The following is a 25,034-nucleotide window of genomic DNA, read 5'->3' on the forward strand; positions in this document are numbered from 1 at the left end:
TACATGACAATACTTGGTCTTGGGCTTGCTAATATAAAGCAGTAGAAGATGAGACAACACAGTGTAAGGACTGATGGTTTGCTGGAACAGACCAATAGGGAGATAAAATACAGTGAAAACTTGATTTTTTACATGAGATGAAAAGATGCAGAAAATACACATTTTTAGGTACTTAAAGAGCTGTTTTTTGTTTTATATTTCTTTTTCACTATAGTTAAAAAGGCCTATAATTATAGATTTGGAATGGATTAGGGTATTTTCCCCAGCATAAATGCTTCCTTATGTTCAATTGCTTTCCTTCCTTTTTTCATTTAAAAGTTTGTGTTTTTCTTGAACATAGAGCAAGTGAATAGTGTTTTTCTTGAACATGTAGCAATTGAATGATGTGGATACGAGAATTATCCATTGGAATAGTGTCTCAGTGTACTTGCCAGGTTGTCATCAAACATGGTTTATTAAAAATCCCAGGAAGTTTTCTTGAAAATAAATTTGCTTGCCCTCTCCTTTTTATTGAAGTAAAACTGGTTCACTCCAAAATTTTCCTTTGTGATGTTGATACTAGGGAAAAACATGGTGAGCTTTATAATCTCTGTCCCTTTTATCTCCTTTAAGAGACTCTGATCTGTTTTTGTCAGGGCTGTCCTATTTTTAAATTACATAACATTTGTAATCTGCCCCAACCTACTTTGAAGTACTTGAAGTAAAAATCCCAAACAAATGATTGAGTTTGCTGACTGTCCATCTGCCTACATAAAATGGGTTGGTGGGAAAGGGTGATGGGTGAAAAGCAGGACATTCTGGAGTGGCCTGTTTGATGAGAGTAAGGGACAGAGGAAGGGATTTTACCTCATTATTTTTTCTTTTTTTAAGATTTATTTATTTGTCTTAGAAAGAGAGAGAGAAAGAAAGTGCAGGGGGAGAGGCAGAGGGAGAGGGAGAGAGAGAATCTCAAGCAGACTTCTCAGTGCACAGAGAGCTGGGCTCAATCTCACAATCTTGAGATAATGACCTGAGCTAAAGCCAAGAGTTAGATGCTCAACTGACTGAGCCACCCAGATACCTCCCCATCATTTTTTCTAAGGCCAAAACTTTGGGGGTATTTTGTTTTGTTTCCACTTTTTTAGTGGTGGAAGAGCATATGTAGAAAAGAGTGATACACAATAAATTTCAAAAATTTAAAAGTGATTAAGGATTAACTTTTTTTTATGATGTGATAAATGAATGATAATCTTTTTTTTTTTAAGATTTTATTTATTTGACAGAGAGAGACACAGAGAGAGAGGGAACACAAGCAGGGGGAATGGGAGAGGGAGAAGCAGGCCTCCCGCTGAGCAGGGAGCCCGATGTGGGGCTCGATCCCAGGATCCCAAGATCATGACCCGAGCCAAAGGCAGACACTTAAGGACTGAGACACCGGGTGCCCCTGAATGAGAATATTCTACTATAAAGTAGATATAATACTGGTGCTATAGCTGTTGGGATCTGTGAAAATTGGTCTAATTATTTATCATAGTGCTTTATACAAAAAGTCACATTCACCATGGTTTACTTTTAACAATGAGCAGTCTTTGAATGTCATATAGTGCCATAGTATTTAATTTGGCAAATCCTTCAAAATGAGGGAAAAAAAATAGAAATATTGTCCTTACTTCCCTGAAATGTAGTTCAATTTTAACTTTAAAAAGAACAAAAAGTAGAGATTAAAATTCTTCTTTTTACAAAAGCCAAAAACCAAAATACAGAGTAAAAAACTATAATATATAATACTATGTAAAAAAAAAATCACCAATACAACTGTTCTCAGAAGTAAACATGCAAGATTTTTTTGTGTCGATATCAAATAACAAAAATACAGAGCTGATAGCAGCCTTTCAAAATGAATTAGGCTCTCAAATTGAAACAAATAACCTTGCTGGATATGAAATCTAAATTAACCAAGCTTATATTGTGGTTTAATAATGTTTGTAAATTGCTGGGTCAGCCTTTCTGTTCCAAGATAAGTACCTCAAATTGTCACGTGTCTGTAGGTGGCAAACAGGGCTGGTCATGACCAGGGTCAGAGAACTGGATCATGTCCATGGACCTCAGATATAACTCTTTAATGGACTTGCTACTTCCTTAGTGCTAATAGTTATATGCATTTTAATCAAAGACATTATCTTACCCAAGAGAAGGGAATAAAACATGAGAAATAATTTAATACGAAGAAAATCAGTGATCTTCAACCTGTGATTTCCAAGTAAATAATACTTTTTAAACTGCTTTGAAAACTTCAAAAAGCCTGATGGAAATTGTACATTAATATATAATTATACATTGTATGGTTGTATAGACCAACATTTGTTATTGCCTTCTGTCTAAAATGCTGTCAAGCCAACGAGGTAACAAACATGTTTTATCTCATTTTGGTCAGGGAGCTCTGAGAAGCAGTTGTATTTGTCATTGAGTAAATGGAAAAATGGAAAAATAACAATTTCTAAATATATTTAGCTTGTCCAACAAGCACAGTCTTTCAAAACATGGGGCTAATGGTGGGGAAAGGATAAGATATGATGAGAGTTAACAAGAGAAGTTTCTTGGTGAACGCAAGGTTGAGGAACCACTGAATTAATCTACTGCATAGGGCCTTATCTAACTGAGTAGGGCTTGAGGAAATTCGCTATGAAGAAGTAGGTATTGATCAAGTGGGGGAGGGGAAGGGCTAAAGCTCCCCTGGTATTGGGCATTTTTAGCAATATCAGGTGATGTCATGAGGATTCTGAACTCTATTTTACCTGTTTCTCAGTTTGGCCCTCAGGTGGCCCCGGTGTGGAGTGAAGGCTGCTCAAAACTAGAAACTTGCCATGGCTAAATGAAATTCTCTGTATAGCACATATGGTGAGAAGCCATCCCTCCCCCTAGCTCTCAGCACGGGGCTGGGGCAGGCACAACTCAGAAATCCCAAGCTTCCTGTTAATCTAGGATCAACTTCAGGATCTCAACACAGTGGTAGACAAGAGAGTGAAACCAAATGGAGAGATATTTGTATGATGAGCACACTGGACATTCTTCCCTGTGTGCTGCTGGGGCTGACATTCTGATAAAGTTCAGGTGTCTGGTGAAGCTGCACAGAGAGAGCTTGGTCTCAATACCACATGCTTCTTACCTACATCATAAACATGAAATTTCTCAATTATTCCTGTTGGCATTTTCATCTCTGTTCAGAGGCCACAAACCTTAATTATATAATTATGCCAAAATAGAAAATTTCAGCTTTTCTCTTCCATTCACTTGCCTGAAACCATCCCTCTTGCCCCAGCCCCAGGTAACTTTGCAGGGCTGACCTGGTCATCATTTTAACAATTCACAAATATTTGCTTTGCGATTTAGGGATTCTACCGTTTTGCTACAGATATTCTCTAGTGATCAAATTCACATCTTGTTCGATTTGCCTGCTTGATAGCAAGTGTAGTAGAAAAGCCTTGACAAATACATGGAAGTAGATAAAAAGTATATAAAAGAAAGTTAACTTATTCAAGATGGTAATTCTTTTCCTACCCTAAAGCTGTATTAGCAATCAGAAATATATCAAATTTGCTTTCATTTTTTATTTTTTTTATTTTTATTTTTTAATTTTTTTTAAAGATTTTATTTATTTATTCGACAGAGATAGAGACAGCCAGCGAGAGAGGGAACACAAGCAGGGGGAGTGGGAGAGGAAGAAGCAGGCTCATAGCGGAAGAGCCTGATGTGGGGCTCGATCCCAGAACGCCGGGATCATGCCCTGAGCCGAAGGCAGACGCTTAACCACTGTGTCACCCAGGCGCCCCTGCTTTCATTTTTTAAAAGAAACACTAAGCAGAGAAAAATCTACCTAGAAAAAGCCAATTTCTTCAGGTTAGAATATTAAATTTTCATTCCAATTATGTACATCTTCATATAGAGTCTGGTAATTAGGAGCCTAGAATTATAATATTGCCCTACCATTAACATGACATTCTTAAATTTCTGGTGTATCAATTTCTTCTTCAGTAAAATAAGGATAAATAATAAAATTCAAAGACAGTAATAATGTTACCTACATTCCACAGATAACAGAGGCTGTATAAATTATCTGTGTTGCTGATGCTATACTTAGTTTATATATTCTTTTCTTAGTAAGTTTTCCTATGTTACTTGTGATTGCAAATGTCTTTAAAAGTATTATTATTAGCCATAATAGTAATACAGAAAATGAACAACAGAAAAGATTACTATACAAAATTACTATTTTTAAAAAAGAGTAAGGAGCAGAGTAACATCTTCACAGACAGTAAAAGCATGCCAGAAAGATATGCCCACAAAACATATGAAGATGATACTTAATGTTTCTAATTGAGCCAAGAGCAATTGACTAAAATAAGAGAATAAAATACAAGCATGGATCATAATTAGAAAAACAGTGGGATAGAACCAATAGTAACATCTCTACTTCATGAAGACTTTCTTGAAATAAATTTTTAAATGATTTAAAATTACATATTGGAAAGGCACTATGCATATGAGAAAAAAAATTGACTCAGAAAACTGAAAACTACTGGAGGGAAAAAATGAAAGAAGAAAAAAATCCTATGGTCATCCAGGCTAAACAACCAAGTCATTGATAAGGGAAAGAATATAAAATTGTCACTAGATTTTTGTCAGCTGATTTTTTTTTTTTTTTTTTTTTTTTTGCCAGAAGACAATGGAGTAACATATTTAGGATACTTGGGAAAGAAAATGTGAACTAAGCATTCAGCCAAATAGCACTTCAAGTATTAAGATCACAGACAAACTTGTAAGAAACCAGGATATGTTGTTTCCTGAGTGGTTGCTGAGGAATCTACTGGAGAATGTGTTAGCTAGTCAGAATAACTTGAGAAACGTCTATGTGAGGAATGCTGGCAGTGATTTTCATTAGCTGATAAAAATCACAGAAAGACAACCATATGCAACTCTTGACAAAACTATAGAATACCATCCATGAGTTAGTCTTGCCAAAAAAAAAAAAGGAAAAGAGAAAAACTGGAATATGATCAAGATTAATTAACTATTAATTTCCAAGAAACATACAGCGTAGGGGGGAGTGTTAAATAATACCATGCGGTTGCAATCAGCAAAACCCAGACTGTGAAATGTCAAACTCAACAGGACAGACAACTCTGCTTCTTCAAGAAAGTTTCCAAGTGGGAGAGAGAGGGGGAAAGAGAAAACGTACAGACTGATAGAGCTCTCAGAGGCATATTAACCAATCAGTGTGTGGACCTTGTTTGGATCCTGATTCAAAATGCAAGCTATACAAACAAGTTGTTTATAGGATAACTGAGGAAATAGGGACACTGACTAGATATTTGAAAATATCAAGGAATTACATTTTGTGGGGGTATAATAATGGTATCGTGGTTATGTTTAACAAAAGGAGTCCTTGTCTTATGGCAATGTGTACGGAAATCTTATTTAGATGAAATAAGCATGTCTAGGATTTGCTTCAAAATAACTGGAGATCAGCAGGAGTAGGTGGGAATGTAGATGAAGCAAGATTGGCCAGGGTTGGTAACTGTTATTGCTGGGTGATGGGTATGTGGGGTTTCATTATCCAGTTTTCTCTGCTTTTGAATGTCTGAAAATTTCCATAGTTAAGTTTAAAAAATAGAATGATGAACATTTCTGTAAGATTTTTCACAAGCCTGTAGCAGAAGCATTATCATTCTCTAGGAGAAGAAATGGAGATTTAAGGGGGTCATCAGTTAGTCCAGAACGCGTGACCAGAGAGTGTCAGGATCAGGAATCCAGTCCTGATCCTCTGAGACCACGTCTTGTCTCTGCTCCTCTAAACCGTGCTGTCTTAAAAGCAGGGGTGGCTCTTTTCTTTGGTTGTTTGGGCGACTCTTGCCAGGACTCTGGTCTGCAGTGAGGGAGAGGTGAGAATCCCAAGTCGGTTTGTGATTCCTGCAATGTCACACTTTTTACTTCTCGATGAGAACCCCAGTCTTTTCCTCAGCTTCCCTTCAGGCACTGCGCCTTTGTGTCAGGCTCCCCCCCCCCCCCCCGTTTCTTTCCTTCTGTCGTTTCATGTGAATTTTTCTCTGTTTTATTTGCCTTTGGTTTCTGTTTCCTTTGTTCGAGAGTCTTTCTCCGTCAGGTGACTTTTCAGCCGCTGATTACAGGCCTTTTCTTCCTGGCTCTGCTCTCAATATTATTCCTTCTCCCTCATTCTCACCCTAATGATCACTGACCTTCCTTTCAAAGAGCTGGATTCAGGTGAGTTTGAGAACCTGAACCAGCAAAAGGAGCTTTCATAACACAGTCCTCAGGAGATAGGACTTAGAATAGCATTTAGGATCTAGAAAGACTTATGATTTTTCTATTCAAATATTAGTATGAGAGGAAACCTGGCACCTTGAACAAAGTAGATGCCCTATTAATATTTACAGATGACATCAATGAAGAGGAAATGAGATGAGATACTTCGAAGAGCTGGTTTCATGAGAAAAATGTTCCTTACTCTATGCCTTTTGACTTTTTGGCCTCCGTTTTCATCCCTATATACTTTGCTTTCTATATCCAGGAAATGAATACACCATAGCCTCATGAGACAATGTGTTGCCCTTTCATGGAGTGAAAGTCAGCCCACCTGGTCAGTGGAGCACAGAAACACTTGAGGGCAGGGACCTCATCAATTCAAGTTTACATCTCTGTGCATAGGCACCCTGTAATTGTGGGATGTTCAGGATGTCATCTCTCCTGTTCAAGGATTAGGAGGGGTCTCTGCGAAGTCACACACTTGGGCTGTCATGACCGAAGGTAAAACTGCAAAGCAGGACTTTCATTTATAGTAGAGTTTACTGTTCTCCCACCTTCCATCTTTATCTCCCCCTCTGTCTCCCCGATACTCCACACCCTCATGTTTTCTCTTGATTAAAACTCTCCTCACCACAACAACGTCCAGAGACTTGCTGATCACCAAGTGTCCTGTATTCTAATTGGACTTGCTCCCTTTGCTTTAACAATCCTATCCCACCTTTATCAATATCATTTCTGGGGTACTGATCTGAGAGCATTTGTTGAAAGTGTTTCTTAATAAGATATGAATAATAGAGAGGTTTGGTCCAAATTAATCTTTGCTTAGGGGAATGTGTAAAACAGATTGTCCAAAACTTACAGTGATGCTTTTGGAAGAGGTATTAAGTACACATTCCAACTAGAAAACTTGCTGAGCCTTCCTCTCCTTTGTCACTCCTCCCTGACTCATGGGATTTGCAGTGAGTACTCATGCAGCTTTGGGAGGTGCTTTCCTGTCCTGCCACGAGACCTTGTGCCAGGAAATAATTTCTAGGCATTGTTTGATGAAGTTCAACAACTTGCTTCAGCAGGCTTACGAAACTAATCCAGGAAATCAATAGAGGGTTTTGTGTTGCTCTTAAAGATCTCCAAGGAAAGAGATTTTCGCAACCTTCTTTGTATGCCAATATATCACAAACTTTGTGACCATTAAGATCCTCCCGTGTAACTTAAGAACTGAAAATACGCATGCACGCAAATGTTCATACATTGAAAAAACTATTAGGTTCTGTGACATATTAAACTTCCAGTAGTTTCCTAGAGCATTTCCTAGAAGTAGAAAACTTTTAAAACATGTCCAGTCATCTGTACAATAAACTCAAGATCAGTTTTGACCTTAATCTGTAAGAAAGTAGGCAACGTTGAGTGATTAAGTCATTAAGAGTGATATCCTGGTAAGGGAAGAGATTGACCCTACGGTTAGTTTGCTTGTATTGTAGCGCCACCTAGTGTTGATAGAGAAACACTCTCTCCTGCTTTCCTAGCTTCTCGCCTGCCTCCGTAGAGAAACAGAATCCCAAAGCGTCCTCTTGGCCTGATAGCCAAAGAAGTGTTGCTCAGAGATGTTTCTAAGTTATGAAATACAGATTATGTTTTGTTTCCGAAGTGAAGGATTATACCTTCAGTTACCTAAGGATCAGAGTGACGTATTTATTGACAAGCATATTTGACATATTTTGTCATTTTTAAGCCTAATAATGTCTATTCCTTACGTTATTTCCTAACAAAGTAGCCTATAGATGTTGGGAATTATTGATTTGTTTTAATGTCAGTTGCTCTTTGAACAAACAAACCTTTGAGTGGTGAAACATCAATTCCTTCACATATAGCGATGCTATATTAGGACCTAAGCATCATCAGTCCCACCCCTGACAGAGAATCTTCACTGCTGAAAAAGCCACAAAATGTCAGCAGGGGTATTGACCTTTAGAATTTTGTTACTCAAAGTGTGCTCTATGGACTGGAAGCTTAGGCAACACCTGGGAACCTGTTAGGAATGCAGAATCCCTACCCTCGCCACAGACTTACAGACTCAGAGCCTGCCGCTTAACGAGGTCCCCAGGTGATTCATATGCCCATTAAAATTTGAGAAACACTATTTTGGATAACACCCTCCTCCCCAAAGACTGAATGGCCATCAAACCAAGACTAAGGATTTTAATTATAATTTTGGATTATAATTATAGTATTTTATTCTTGGAAAAAGTTAATGTGATTCTCTTGCCTGACTTATGACTTATTTCAAATAAATTGTATCACTGCTGTTGTTGTGACTCACATCAGGTGGCACAGCCCTTTCCTACCAGGAGCCGTCAGCTTTATCTCTTGGGAAACATAAGCAGGGAGCTATTTCAAGCAGCTGAGAGGAAAACTGCCAACTCTGAAATTTTAGAGCATGAAATGCTAACAAAATATTTAAATGAAGTTTGCTGTGCTAGAGATTCATAGTCTGAACAGACACCACGGGGGTGAGGCTTAGTAATTCCTGACAATTAAGGTAGAAAGGAACACTTAGAAATTGTATTGTTATTAGAGTGGGAAATCTTAAAGCTTGATTTTTCTTAAGCATTTTCTGTCTCTTCTATTGATACATCTAGTAAGTTTAGTATAAAAACAAGAGCAGTCACTGCCATTTGTTTCTTGGTTAATGTTCAGTTAGCTCATAAGTTTAACAGATTAGTGTCATTCACAAACTTAGTTACATTCTTAAAACATTTTAACTTTTCTAATAATCTCAAACACCTTAGATGAATAGGACAGACCTAGAAACCTAATCTTTCTATCATGTAGACAAATTAGAAAATTTAATAAACCAAACTTATAACTATGATAAAGTAGATTCTTTTATGTTAAAAAATTCATCAAATTATTTTATTAAAATCACACCTGATACCTATTAAACATTTCAAATTAATATTTCAAGGCAGGGGCACCTGGCTGGCTCAGTCGGTAGAGCATGTGACTCTTAATCTCAGGGTTTTGAGTTCGAGCCCCATGATAGGTGTAGAGATTACTTAAAAGAAAAACAAAACCTCAAGGCAAATTGTATTTCAGATTCTTTAAAACATTTCAAAAAAATTTAAATAATAAGTACAGATTACCTCTGTAATTACAAAATTTACTACTAAATTTAGCCCAAGGTACCATGGCTTATGCCATTATCTGTCTACTTATTTCTACATTTTCCTGGTGTTTTATGCTCATTTACACAACTAAAGGAAGCAGAAGTTATTTGATTCCTGACCAGTTCTTTAATCCAGTTATGGACTGGTGTAGTAAGACACCGTGGACCAGAATGGAAGACCTGGGTGCTACTTCTAAAACCATAGATTACCATGCTGAACCTTTTTATATAGAGTTGAAGTCTTTCCTGCCCATGGAGCAATAACAAGTCCACGGTTATTAGCTGGGACTTGGTTTCACAACCCAGTGCATCGCTTGTGTCCAGGATGTATTCTACCTTTATTCAATTTTTGTTTTAAACTCTTTCAACATTCTCTCACACTATTTGAGTAGATGAAATTCTGTACCTCCTAGCGGGACTGCAGCTAATGTCTTCATTGCACAATTTGCATTGATTGAAGCCTGCACCCCCATCCAGGGTATAAACTGTCTTTATTCATCTACCTCATTTTACAGTTATTCTATTGACTTTGCCCCTTGACTGGGGTTTGGCTGAGAACGGAACACTGGGTGTTGTGTCACTGGACTCCTCTGAGTAAGCACCGATATTGCAGTGTGTCAGTCATCCTGGGTTACGACTTCCGTGTTGGCACAATTTTTGTGTGTAAACCAGGAAAAATAGTCCTTATGAGATTTCTTTCAGATTTCAATATATAGAAGCCCATTGGATTGTTCCTTAAAAGTAACTAGAGGTTTGATAATGTACTTGTCATTATTGGTTGCGTTCCTAGGAAGCAGATTCTGAGGCTCTGGGATTTGCATGCTGGAGGCCGTTTGATAGAACACCTGTGAGAGGTGTGGGGTGTCAGACCAAGCATGGAGAGGAGTTGAACCCCAGGGCAGCTGTGAGAGAGACCTTGGTCATTCCTATGGGAGACTTCATGCAGTGGTGTCCCTACCCCTTCTCTGCTAGGCTTTTATACTTCCCCTCACTGAGCAGATATTGGCTGTAGAAAACTACCAGGGAAGGACATGACCTTGGGTGAGGCAGCCAAGGGCAGTTGCCAGAGAGAGCAGTAAGCAGCCAACACTCCTGGAAGCTGGGAGAATAAGTACCTCAATCAGAAGTGGTGGGGGAGTATAAATGCTTTCATGGCATTCACTAAAGTGTTTTCTCTTTGTTATTGTTGTTATGTTGTTGTTGTTGTTGTTGTTGTTGTTGTTGTTGTTGTTGTTATTGAAGGGCTTGGTCCAGAAAAGATCATGGTCTTTAGCCATGGAACTTAACACCAGGAGAGGCAGTGTAGCAGCAGAGGGATCCCTGCAATGCAAATGCAAATGCCTCTCTGCTGAGGGGCATTATGGAGAAGGCATGAAAACATGGCAGGGATGTTGGCAGGGAGATGGCAATGAGGTTCTCTGAACCAACTGTCTCCTGCAGCTGTGAAAAGACACACAGCCTGGCTGCCAACTGCTGGGCTCATTGTGCTTTGACTGAATTTAGTTCTCTCTTATGTCAACTTGCAATTTTGTGTTGAAGAAAATTGGTCTGGTCTGCCACCATCTCCATCTCCTAGCAACTGAGAGAGATTGAAACAACAGCTGGGTAATTTGATATTGGGAATTTAAAGGTCGTGAAAATGGAATATAATGGCTATTTGTATTAAAGGGAAAAAAAAGAGAGAAAATGATGTAACTCTAATGCTTGGAAATGTTTGGAATGCCACATGGGTTACAAAGAGTGAAAAGCTAGTTTAAACTGGTTGGACTATTCCTCTCTCGAATGATTAAAGTTGAGGCCAGAAGCGCTCTCAAACACATGTATTTGCCTAAGTATAAATTCCTGTGGAACACTGGAATTGTAATATAGGAAATAGTTTCTATCTTCTGCATTTATTTTCTCTAAGATTAACTGACTGCTTATTATTACAAGTTTTGCAACGGTAATTCCAATGTAATATAGATGACAGCCTAGAATGATATTGCATGTTGCTTCTGATGGCCGGTGGGTATGGGGAGCAGAGATGAGGATGGGAGGAAGTGAGAGATGGTCCTCAGAGGCAGTGATGTGCTGGGAGCCTGCTTCAGAGGCTGCTCACACCGTCTCTACGGGGCACATCCACTAGGTAGCAATGGGATCGCGCGTTTGAAAACTAGAAAATGGAAAGCCAAGTGGAATTGTTGATAACAAGTTGTTTTCCCTCTTCCCTGGGGCCAGGAAAGAGGCCATCTGGTTTTCGAATTAGGAAAGCCAGAAAACAGAGTGTTTGCTCTCAGAATGAGTCAAATGTCATACTCTCATGAAAATTCCAAAGCAGAAGGAAAGAAGGCAAGAAAGAGGAGGGTGGGGGAAGAAGAGCTTGAAATGTCTAATTAGTGGAGTGAGCTGCTTGCTGCTTGTATTCCTGTAGGATCATAACCCAAGCATTTTGCAACTGTTTAGTAAACCTGCCTGGACAAGGTTCATTTGAAGGGATGTGGATTACAGGGGAGGGGACTGAAAATCTAGTGCTTTACATGGTAGGTAACTGCCTGATCTTGTTTCTCAGAATAGCTTGTTCATCCACACACACAGCTTTCATCCTAGCACAGTGGGCAGAAAGCCATCGTTTTCTTAGCATTGTGAGCGGTTCACTTCCTCGCCGCCTTCTCACGCGGTTTTGCGATGGCTCCATGGCTGCTGTCCACGCTGAGCTTCCCTGTCTTTTTTCATTAATGCTGAGAGAACCACATGAAGTAATGCCAGTTCCTCGACAAAGTGTTTGGGTTTATGATACAGCAACTTTACAGAGGTGAAGTAAAAATTAATTGAGAATTACGTTTCTTCTTCTTATCCATCTACTTCCTTACCTCCCAACTCCCTCAAGACAACATCCATCCCATTTACAACTGAAATGGAGCCGTATGAAATTGCTTTTTTTTTGTTGGTCAAAGGCAGTTAAATATAGGTAATTTCATGATTCGACTTCTGTATATATACACAAGTTTTCTGATTTAAAACAAACAACTGGGTGCTTTTGAGTGATTCTCAGGACAACTGTCCTTGGAATTCTCTGAGGAGAGAAAAGGTTTCAAGGTAAACAAACGGACAGACATACTTATTTGTAACCAAACTGAATTCCAGATGGGGCTGGCTTAGTTAGGGTTTACAGACAGAAAAGGAAAAGGGACTGCATCTTGCAGGAAACCAGCCCTTCTTCCTGAGGGAGATGAGGATTTACGTTTCTTTGTGGGATATGTTTGTAGCTTGCTTGGTCTTACACTTTTCTGAAAAATTCTGTTTAATATTTGTAGTTCACTCATTTTCCAAAACTTGTTCTGATTCTAGATCTCTGTGTTACATTAAAAAAAATGTTTATATGCTCCTTGCTTTAGGAAGTATATTAACTTTTTTTAGATGAAAACTGTGTTTCCATTCATTTGAGAAAGAAATATGCATTTTTTCACTTCCTCAGCTCTAGAACATTTATTCTCAATTTTATGTTTTCGAGACATAGGAAGTATTATATTTGTTTAAATTTTCACTCTGAGAATGAACCCAGAGCTACAGCCTGATGAACGTAATACAAAGGGATGGAAATCTTAGTATAGTACTCTTTTATACTTTATTTTTAGTGGTTTATGAATGTATAATAACCATAGTGAACCTTTATCCAACACTTACTACATGTCAGGCACTGTGCATGTACTATCACGATTAATCCTCACCCTACGCCATGGAAATTGAGGCACAAAGATTGCTTCTCTTCCAAGAGTCAAAGTTGTTAATAGCAGCACTAAGACTAACTTTCAGGTTGTCTCCAGACTCGCTCTTTGAATTTACTACACCATTCTGCTTTCATACTGACTGTAACCAAGTGAGGCATCCCCTCCAATTGATCATTTTTAGTGACTGTTTTGTTATCAGTTCCTATTCAGAAGGTGGCATTTGGGCAAGGTGTCTTGCAGGGTGGAAGGCAGGTATGTTGACTATTCTATGAAGAGCAAAACTTCGAAAGAAGCGTCTTAATGAACTTTCTGCATGAGGAGATGCACAGCCAGCTGTGTTGGCAGCACTAGTGTGCAACCAGCCTGCTCCCCCGCAGCCTCGCATTTTAATCTGATGAGTCAAGTCTGAAGCCTGCAATTGTTATTACCTCTTTGAACACCCTGTAAAAATGTTTTAAGCCCACTTTTAACTATGCAACATTATAATTATTATCTACCTAGTACTTTAAAAGTTTCCTGTTTCTATGCTGAACCAGAAGTTCAGTATATTGTTTTTGAACATATTTATATGCTGTATTTTCTAGTATCTTATATGATATTTGTCAGTTCAGCAAATATTTATTGAGAGCCTACCATTTGTCAGACATTCTTCTTAGCATAGCAGTGAACAAAACTGGCAAAAATTCTGACCTCAAGCACTCAGCATTTTTGTAGTGATTCGTTTTTAAAAGGGTTATCAACAGAAGGGCAGGGAGGGAGGGTGGAGCTATAGAAGCAACTCCTTAGAAATGATTGACAGGCCTAGGGAAAAATGTGTGGTGCCTTTTTTTTTTTAAGATTTTATTTGCGAAAGAGAGAGAGAGAGAGAGGAGAGGGAGAGAAGGAGAGTGAGCACGCACACACGCGAGCGCACAAATAGTGGAGGGATCAGAGAGAGAGTAAGAAGCAGACTCCCTGCTGAGCAGAGAGCCTGATGACGACCATCACGACCACCACCACCACCACCACCGACGTGGGGCTCCATCCCAGGACCCTGAGATCATGACCTGAGCTGAAAGCAGACACTCAACCGACTGAGCCACCCAGGCACCCCTGTGTGGTGCCTTCTTTTTTTTTTTTTTTTTAAGATTTTATTTATTTATTTGACAGAGATAGAGACAGCCAGTGAGAGAGGGAACACAAGCAGGGGGAGTGGGAGAGGAAGAAGCAGGCTCATAGCGGAGGAGCCTGATGTGGGGCTCGATCCCGTAACGCCGGGATCACGCCCTGAGCCGAAGGCAGATGCTTAACCACTGTGCCACCCAGGCGCCCCTGTGTGGTGCCTTCTTATTCAAGAGGTCCCAGAACCAGCTCAGACTCTACCCACATAAGAGCAAACAGCAATATGAGGGCTGTAAGAGGTTTCAGTTGAGCTTTGCTTGTGTGAAGCACTTCAAAAATACATTGTGTTAAGATATTTGTATAACAATGTAGGTCTCATCCTGGACATTAGCCTTATTTCTCATAGATAGAGTTTTTTCTAGCCATATTTTAATTGTGTCACATGAAAATGAGAACCCTTAGATGTGGGGCACTGAGTTGAGGATCTTTCTGAATCCCAGAGTTAAAAATAATGGAGAGAAAAATTCCATAAGTAGAAGCAGCTGAAGAGGGAAGCTGAGGGTGGGGTTCACAGTTCTCCCAAGGAGTGGCTGAGGCTGGCTGGTCGAAGCTCAGCTCCGAGGCAACTTGGCTTCCATGTGTGTTAAGTGTCTGTCCTGACAAACTAATTTAGTGCCACAATTCCAAGACTAGTATGTATCACAGACTTGCAAAAATACCTTGTGGTATATTTACTACTTTGGTCCCCCAAATCAATTGAGTCAGATCTTTTCAGTAACAAAGCAGTTTTATTTATAGAGATCTTGCTAGAAACGAGAGGCAATTTAGAGTAGTGGCTAAGGGAGTTGATTCTTGGAGCCCAACTGTCTGGGTCCAGATTCCAGCCCCGCCTCTTACATGGGTACACAAAGTAGCTCACTGTGCCTCATCTTCCTTTTCTGTAAAATGATGGCCATAATAATAGGATCTATCTCATAGGATTGTAATGAGCATTAAATTAAATAGTATCTGTGAAATGCTTAGAATGATGCCGGGCCATAGTAAGCACTATATAAATGTATCTCATATGAGAGTCTTAGATTCTCCTAAGCCATTGCATGCCTGGGGTTTAGCATCCACAGTGATTGCCAGACCTAGTGGGCATCACCCCTACATGCCAAAAGCGAACTCTTAGACTTAGTTGGGAGGAAAGGCATATCCTGACCCTAGCATGTATGAAGTTTTGAGTTTTCACATTCAGTGATTAAGAGCCAACATCAGTGAATGTTGTTGCCAGGAAGCACCGCACACACACATGCACACATGCATGTACATGCCCCTCAAGTCAAGTCCCTGTGGGATTGCCATCAGGAAGACCTCACACTCAGATCTATGAAATCAAGGGATAGGTGTCAGGGAGATGAAGGTCCTTCTGCTAACCAGATGACTGAAAGATGAAGTAAGTCAATAGTGAGGAGGAAAATTCCAAGCTCCAACTGGAGTCAAGATGTGAAGCAGTAGCAGCTAAGCTAACAGGCTGTGGTGACAAGGATTCACTGAATGTCTAGGGGGATAGTCAAAGGAGATAGAAGACACATCAGAGGAGATCTCTGCCATCAAAAAACACAAAAATGTAATTTGATGCCAGAAAGAGATAATCAGCATGTGGAAAACTAGATTTAGCCTGAGCTATGTTTGTTCAAGGTGCGGGTCTGGGAAAGAAGTTGAACACCAGGGTAGATTTTATGGGGAGCTCCCAGAACACACACACTATGTTGTGATGACTCTATACGAAGAAAAATGACTTTGGCTTTTAGGCAGGAGATGGGGATATATAGAGCCTGGCCACATAGGTTGGAGGGAGAGAGAATGGTTGGATTAAGGTTGGGGGTAGAAGAGAAGCATAAACAAGCCTCCTTGGTGTAATGGAATTCACCATTCACCACAAGAATTCCTGATTTCTACTATGTTGTTCTCTTTGGCTCAGAATAAAGTTAGTTTCTAGGAGGAAGGAGCTAGGCTCAAGTTAGAGGGGGTTGAGGAAAATATATTGAGAGAAGAGGAGAGGGGAGAATGGAGCTGCCCAGTCCTATTTCTATGAGAATTTGACATGTTAAAGGACCCCCAGGGATATGGGGAGGATGCTTCCTGAGAAAGAATTCCATCTGATTTCGACTTGGGAACATGTGGCTTACACCAAATAAACACCTACTTCTCATTTTCACTGATTTTTAGCACTACATACAATTGCTTTTACAAGTAACTTCTATTATTTCCCCCAGATTATATGGATAATATATATTCTTATAAAAATGAGGAGCAAATGAAAATAATTGATGGCCCACTAGAGATGGGCATTATTACCATTTTTTATGTATTTCCTTTCTCCAGTTTTTATTTACATGTATAAAAAATTGTATTCAGACTCCATCACAATTTTATACCGTTTCTTTTGTTTTAAAGATTTATTTCTTTATTTTAAGAGGGGGGAGGGGCAGAAGGGGAGAGAGAATCTCAAGCAGACTCCGTGCTGAGTGCAGAGCAGACACGGGGCTTGATCCCATGACCCTGAGATCATGACCTGAGCCAAAGCCAAGAGTCTATGCTTAACCAACTGAGCCACCCAGGTGCCCCTATATTGTTTCTTTTTAAAAATTCAGTTTATTTAAACTAAAAAGAAAAAACAGAAAAAGTTCATCTATCCCCTCACCCCCTGCCTCTGGCAACCACCAATCTATTCTCTGTAACTATGAGCTTAGTTTTATATATATATACATATATATGAATATAAATACATATATTTATAAAATATGTATAATCTTAAGAAAGAATTCTGTATATATATTTTATTTTATGTATATATGTATATACATGATTCCACATGTAAGAAAGATCATATGATATTTGTTGTACTATGTCTAACTTATTGCACTTAGCATAATGCCCTTGAAGTCCACCCATGTTGCAAATGGCAAGATTTCATTCTTTTTCATTGTTGAATAATACTTTGTTGTGTGTGTGTGTGTGTGTGTGTCTTTGTGTGTGTGTGTGTATACGTATATATACCACAATTTCTTTATCTATTCATATATTGATGGAACCTTAGGTTGTTTCCATGTCTTGGTTATTGTAAAAAATGTTGACCATGAGGCTGCATATGTCTTTTTGAATTAGTGTCTTGATTTTCTTTGGATAAATGCCTGGAAGTAGAATTGCTGTATCACATGGTTTTATTTTGAATTTTTTGAAGAACCACCATACTGTTTTCCACAGTGGATACAACAATTTACATTCCCATCAGTAGTGCACAAGGGTTCTTTTTTCTCCATATCCTCACCAACACTTGTTATTTCTAGTCTTTTTGTTAATAACTAAGCTGACAGGTGTGAGGCAATATTTCATTGTGGTTTTGCTTTGCATTTCTGTGATGATTAATGATGTAGACCATTTTTTCATGTACCTGTTGGCCATCTGTTCATTTTCTTTGGAAAAATGTCTATTCGGATCGTCTGCTCATTTTTGTTTTTTATTGGTTTGTTTTTGCTATTGAATTGTGTGAGTTCTTTATGTATTTTGAGTAGTAGCCCCTTATCAGATATATGATTTGCAAATATTTTCTCCCTTGCAGTAGGTTGCTTTTTCATTTTGGTGATAGTTTTCCTTGCTGTGCAGAAGCTTTTTAGTTTGATGTAATCCCATTTGTTTATTTTTGCTTTTGTTGTTTTTCCTTTTAGTGTCAGCTTCAAAAAATCATCACCAAAATCCGTGTCAGGGAACTTACCACTTATGATTTCTTCTAGGCTTATTATGGTGTCAGGTCTTATATTCAAGTCTTTAAATCCATTTTGAGCTAATTTTTGTGTATGGTGTAGGGTACTGGTCCAATTTCATTATTTTGCATGTGGCTGTTCAATTTTCCAAACACCATTTATAGAAGAGACTACTCTTTCCCCACTGTGTATTCTTGGCACCTTTGTTGTAAATTAATTGGCTGTATTCTTGTTTATTTCTGGGCCCTCCATTCTCTTTCATTGATCTATGTGTCTGTTTTTATGCCAAAACAATACTGTTTTAATTACTATAGCTTTTATATATAGTTTGAAATGAGGGAGCATGATGCCTCTAGCTTTGTTCTTTCCTAAGGTTGCTTTGGCTACTTGGAGTCTTTTATAGTTCCATACAAATTTTATGATTTTTGCCCTATTTCTATGAAAAATGCAGTTGCAATTTTGATAGGGATTCCATTGAATCTGTATATTGTTTTGAGTAGTATGGGCATTGTAATAACACTAATTCTTCTAATTCATGACATGGAATATCTTTCCTTTTATTGTGTCTTCTTCAATTTCTTTCATTAATGTCTTACAGATTTCAATGTACAGGTCTTTTCCCTCCTTGGTTAAATTTATTCCTAGCTATTTTATTCTTTATGATATAATTGTAAATGGGGTTGTTTCCTTTATTTCTCTTTCTGATAATTTATTATTAGTGTATAGAGATACAACAGACTTTTGTGTATTGGTTTTGTATCCCGAAACGTTACTGAATTTGTTTATTAGTTCTAGCAGTTTTTTGATGGAGAGGGTTTTTTATATTTGTCATTTGCAAATTGTGGCAGTTTTACTTCTTCCTGTCCAGTTTGGATGTCTTTTATTTCTTTCTCTTGACTAATTGCTCTTGCTAGGACTTACAATACTATGTTGAATAAAAGTGGTGAGAGTGGATATTTGTCTTGTTCCCGATTTTAGAGGAAAAGTTTCCGGCTTTTTACCATTAAGTATGATGTTAGCTGTGGGCTTGTTATACATGGCTTTGTTATGTTGAGATACGTTCCTTCTATACCCATTTGTTGAGTTATTTTCATGAATGAATATTGAATTTTGTCAAATGATTTTTTTGTGTCTATTGAGATGATTTTTTATACTTCATTTTGTTGATGTCATGTATCATATTGATTGATTGGCAGATGTTGAACCATCCTGCATCCTTGGAATAAATCTCAGCTGATCATGGTATATGATCCTTTTATTGTATTGTTGAATTTGGTTTGCTGATATTTTGTTGAGGATTGTTGCATCTATGTTTATCAGGGATATTGGCCTCCAATTTTCTTTTCTTGTGGTATCCTTGTCTGGTTTTGGTTTCAGGGTAATCAAGTTATGCATTGTTTCTTTAACTTAGTATTGTATCCTGTTTATTTTTCTGTATCATATAGATGGGCTTATATATTTATCTTTTCTCACAACTCTTGTGCTTCGGAATCTCTAGTAAGTCAATTACTAAGAGGTTTGCAGTATTCTTTACCTATCTTATGCTGGTATTCTGATGGTTTAGGCTTTGTGAGGCCAATTTGGGATTTGCAGGATTCCTTGAACTGTGAGAGGAAAAAACAATCTTTCTGCAAATGTAAGAGAATTAAAGCTTAGTGTTGGAGTTTGTCTCTCTCTCTCTCTCTCTCTTTTTTAAATATTTTATTTATTTATTTGGCAGAGCGAGAGAGAGAGCACAAGCAGAGAGACCAGCAGAGGGAGAGGGAGAAGCAGGCTCCCCACTGAGCAGGAGCCCAACGCAGGGCTTGATTCCGGGACACCGGGATCATGACCTGAGCTGAAGGCAAATGCTTAACCGACTAAGTCACCCTGGGCGCCCCGGAGTTTGTCTTTTAATAGTCTCTCTTTGAGGAGTGCATTGTGAATAAATTTGCGTTTCTTAATTCAAACAAATGATAGGCAGCTGCTTGGTTGAGAGAGCAATATTGGCGACTCTGTTAGATATTTAGAAGAAAGAAGAAGTTGAACTATATTCTTCCAGGTTGAATGAAAAAAATCATAGCTCCAAAATAAGAGAATGTTGGAGTCATCTTTGAGGATGAACAAATTCACAATTGACCTAAATAGTGAATTCTCTTATGTGGCTCTTACATTAATGGAAGATCTGTGTTAAGCCCTGACATCTTATGATCGAAATAAGAGCACAATATGCAGTATTCAAGGGACTTTCTTCTTAAACATTTGTATCCTATTCATAGTCAAGGTGCCCATTCATAGTCAGTCATGCTTTCTGATGTTGGATTTCTTTCCTCGACTTGTACTTATTTGTGTAAAGTGACTCATATAGATAAGCTACTTTGAAGGAAGGAAGGAACAGTTTTGTGATTTACTGTAAACTAGTGTGGAGCCCAAAGATTTATAAAAATCTATTTTCATTACCATTCGTTTGAATTTTGGTGCCAGTAATAGTAGGTAAGGTTTGGTATGTAAAGCAATGCAAGGCATACTGTCAGGAGCCAGAGTTCAGTACACTGTACTCCATCAACTCCGGTCTGATTCTTCTTCTTCTTCATCCCCTACCCCCACCTGCTTATGCTGGAAAATCCCAGTGGCCCAGCGAAGTATCAGTTGGTTTCCTGGTTGCTTTAACACAAAGAAAATTAATTCATATTTACAGATTCATGTAGAGTAAAAGTACTTTTAAAATATGAAATATGTATCTTTTTGATGCACACAGTTGTTGTAAAAAGAATCAGACCAACAGAAAAGTGAGAATTCTCTTTTTATATTCTTAGAGATTACCCCTGTTAACAATTTGATATATATTCCTCTAGACTTTTAGTCTGTATTTATTTTCATATTTATGTAATTTTGAAAACGTCTCGGTTACTGTTATTTAACCAACTCTCTTACTTCACACTACATTTGAGGATCTCTTTTGGTGTCAGTATTAGGAAGATTTGCTTAATTTGTTCCACTTTATTGGTTGATTGTGATTAGAGAATGCATGCAAAGATACAAAACGGTAAACACCGAAAAGGATGTCTTTCTCCTGCCCTTATTCTCTTGCCTCACAGTTCCCCTTTCCAGAGGCAATCACTGCTCTCAGTGTCACATAAATCCTTCCAGAACAAATACAAGCTTCATTATTCCCTTCAGTACACAAGCAAGCCGTACCACCTCCCAGTCTGAGAGAGGGAGAACTCTTCCTCCACTTGTACATTCCCTTCCAGCTACTGCCTCATTTCTTTGCTCGCCTTACAGCAGCAATCCTTAGAGATTGTCTCTGATTATGGTTTCCAATTCCTCTTCTCCCACCCTTTGATGAACTCACAGCAATCTCGATTTTTAGAGTCCATTTAGGAACTCGCTGTGGGCCTACAATGGTTTGGCTTCCTTATTCTAAATTGGGGCAGTCTGAAGAGCAGTCTCCCTTTCAGAATTCCACATGAGGCAGGCTGATGCATTCTTTGAAACTGCATCATAGCTCAACTTTCCCCAACCCTGCTTGTGTCCTTACTCTTCCTCAAGAGTTCATCCCAGGGGCGCCTGGGTGGCTCAGTCCATTAAGCGTCTGCCTTTGGCTCAGGTCGTGATCTCCGGGTCCTGGGATGGAGTCCTGCATTGGGCTCTCTGCTCGGTGGGGAGTCTGCTTCTCTGTCTTCCTCTGCCCCTCCCCCTGCTCCTGCTCTCTCTCTTTCTGTCTCAAATGAATAAATACAATCTTCAAAAAAAAAAAAAAATAGAGTTCATCCCAAGAGCACTCCCCAAGAACCTTCCTGCACACTAATCTCCACTCTAGAGTCTGCTTCCTAGGAAACCACAAATCCTCTAGTGGTTTCCCATCTCAGAAGAAAAGCCTGAAGTGTTGCAATGGCTCTCTGTCTCCTTCCTTCTCCCACTGCTAACTTTTCTGGCTTTATCTCCTATACTCTTCCCTTTCTTCATTTCTATATAGCAGTTCCCTAAGTACATTAAGCATGCTCACACTTCTGAGATTTTGCACTGGCTCTTCAGACTTCCTGGGGTGCACCTGTCCCAGATACCCTCCTGTCTCAGTCCTCATTTCCTTGAAATCTCTGTTTAAATATCACTTTAATCAGAGATTCTTTCTTGACCACTCTGTATAAAGCAGCATCTCTGCTATCACCCTAGCACTCTTTAGTCCCCTTATTCTGTTTTTCGATTTCTTCATAGCACCTACTGTATCTCACATATGCTATATTTTATTTACTTATCTGTCTTTTTTCTTTTTGTTCTCTGCTATATCCCAAGGGCCTAGAACCACAGCAAATATACTTGGGTTCTATTTATGGATGAATAATTACTCATTTTTCTTTTTCATGCAAATGTTGCAACCTTTAAATAAGTGCACAGCATATTGTTGGGTTTTTTTTTTTTGCATTTAATAATGCCTCTTGGAGAGTATTCCATATTGGAATTTAAGAACTGTCTTATTCTTTTTTTAACAACTGCGTAGTTTTCCACTATACATATACTTTATTTAATCAGGAACTCTATTAATGGAACATTTATGTTATTTCCAATACTGCAGTGAATAATTTTGTAATGTTGTCTTCTATTATGTGAGTATACCTGCAGGAGAAGAATTTTTAAAATTGTAATTTGCTGCTCAAAGGGTATATGACTTACCCGGGTAATTTTGGTCGATATTGCCACATTGTTTTGCGTAAGTCTTGTACTAATCTACATTCTTACCAGCAAACTATGAGTATGCCTCTTTCAACACCAATACTCACTGATTCTGTGTTATTGCTAATCTGATAAATGAAAGTAGTATTTCAATATAGTTTTAATTTTCAATTCTCTTATTTTGAGTGAGGTTGAATTATTAGGGCAGCATCAGGGATATGGCTGCTGACTGGCCTGAGTAGAGAGCTGAGTCATCCAAGAAATGTTCCATTGGTGGGGAGGAGGTGCCAGGCAAGGTGGAGCATTCCCTGTACTCTGGCAGCACTGGGTAGCCATGGAAGGGATTGGGGGGCAGTACTGGGAAGTTCTGGGGCAGCCCCTTTCTTATTCCTTTATGCCCCCTCCTCCCCCATGGCCTATTTCTTAAGTTGCCTTTTCTGTCAGATGAACCTAAAAACTTTTCATTGTATTTGAGGTGTTTTTGTCTGTTTGTTTTTTGGGTTTTTTTTTTTTTTTTTTTGCTTTTAAGGGGTGAATTGAACAATATTTGAATTGACTTTATATTTTATCTAAATAACTGCACTGTAACAAAGTTGTGTTAGTCAAACATTTGGGACTGTTATAGTTAGGGGCTCTTTCTCCCCATGGCAGTTTTCCCCTGGTATAAAATGTACTAGCTTAATTTCATTGTTGGAGGTGAGATGGATGGGGACGTGAAATCGCCATGTTTCTGCCTTGTGTTCCTGTCCCAGGTCCATCTCTTTCCCTAGGGACCAGGCACTCTTAAGGTGGGGTGGAGTCCTAGCCTCAGTTTGGAGAAGTTGAACTGAAAGGGGATTGGGGGGCAAAGCATGAACAAGGGGGCCGTTTCTCATGTTTCTTTCCTCAACTTCACTGCCCCTTGAGCTAGGTGGATTTTCTCTTCTTGACAAATAAAGATATTCACTAGGGAAGGCAGGTTGAAAAATAATAAAACCCACTCCCTGCCCCTTTGTTTCCCCCTCCCTCCATCGGTCTGGTTACAGGAAGAAACCACACCATCAATGCCAACACGTTTCAATGTGCCTTTTACAACAAAAGGGACTTGACTTTTTATATAACCAAATGTGGTGTTTCAGTGACTTTTTAATAATGTACATTTTTTTGTGAATTTAAATTTCTTTCCTTTTATATTTTTAGGACCAATCTCATTTTTAATAAAGTTTAAAAAAGAAAAAGAAATACCTGGAGAAAAAAAAAAAACTCCTGTTTTTGCCACGTGGTGTTCCACAGGTGCAACTGTAGAAAAGTGCTTATCAGTTGAATAAAAACCGCATTTGACAGAGGGAAAAAAAAGACAATTATATTCCCTTTTATATAATCTTTACTAATACCTTTTTAATAAACTTTGTTGGGGTCATTGCTCTTTTACGTGTTAACGTACAGAAAATAATGTAAATATTTGTGAATACTTTTTTTAGTCTTTTATATTTTAACTTTGTTTATAATATTTTTTTCATAGAGACGTATAATAAAACGTCTGTATAAAATATAACATTTTTTTGCAGTGAAGTTTATCAATTTTTTCTCTATAGGTTTTGTGTCATGCTTTAGTCTTCCTCAGTTTGACATTATAAATATTTTTCTTACGTATTTTCCTCCACTACTTTTAAGTTTTGATTTTTTACATTTTAAATCTTTTTTCTTTGAGAATTTATTCCTATCTACATCTTAAAAACATGGGCATATAAGTTTTTTTAAATCGAAGATTACCTTAGTGTCTAAACATCTGTTGAACAAATCGTCTTTTCCCCTCTACTGATGCTGATTCTATCACATTTCTATTTCTAGTTTTATATTCTGTTCCATTTGTCTATTTATTCATGCGTAAGTACCACATGGCTTTATATACTATAGTTTTATAATACGGTTCATTAGTTATCTGATCGGTTTTATATCTACCCTCAACTAAAAGAAAAGTTCTGAAAATAATGATATTTGTAAAATTTTTCTGCCTTAGTGGCTTATTTTTCCACTTAAGTTTTATAATCAATGTGTCTAGTACCAAATAAAATTCTGTGGGTTTTTTTAAAATTAGGGTTTTTTTATCTTTAGAGAAGAATTTAGTAAGAACTAACATTTTCATAATCTTGAGTCTTCTTGTCCAAGAACATAGTATATTTCTTTATCTGTTCAAGTCTTCCTGTATTTCTGTCAGCATAGATTTCCTTTTTCATGTTTTTAAATTGTTGTGAATATGCTTTAATTCTGAATGTATTAAGATCATCATATGACTTTTAAAAATTTCTTTTTCAAACTCTAAACCAGCATTGCTCTCCTGGGATGAATCCAACTTGTCATGATTATTATCCTTTTTTATGT

At 38.2% G+C, this 25,034-nt stretch overlaps 1 protein-coding gene across 4 annotated transcripts in view; it reads left to right on the forward strand.

Annotated features, from left to right (window-relative positions):
- AKAP6 (A-kinase anchoring protein 6) overlaps positions 1-25,034 on the forward strand; it is a 457,477-nt gene that overhangs the window by 124,682 nt on the left and 307,761 nt on the right. The window lies entirely within an intron of this gene.

This window comes from Ursus arctos, unplaced genomic scaffold, assembly GCF_023065955.2.
Source record: "Ursus arctos isolate Adak ecotype North America unplaced genomic scaffold, UrsArc2.0 scaffold_37, whole genome shotgun sequence".
NCBI lineage: Eukaryota > Metazoa > Chordata > Mammalia > Carnivora > Ursidae > Ursus > Ursus arctos.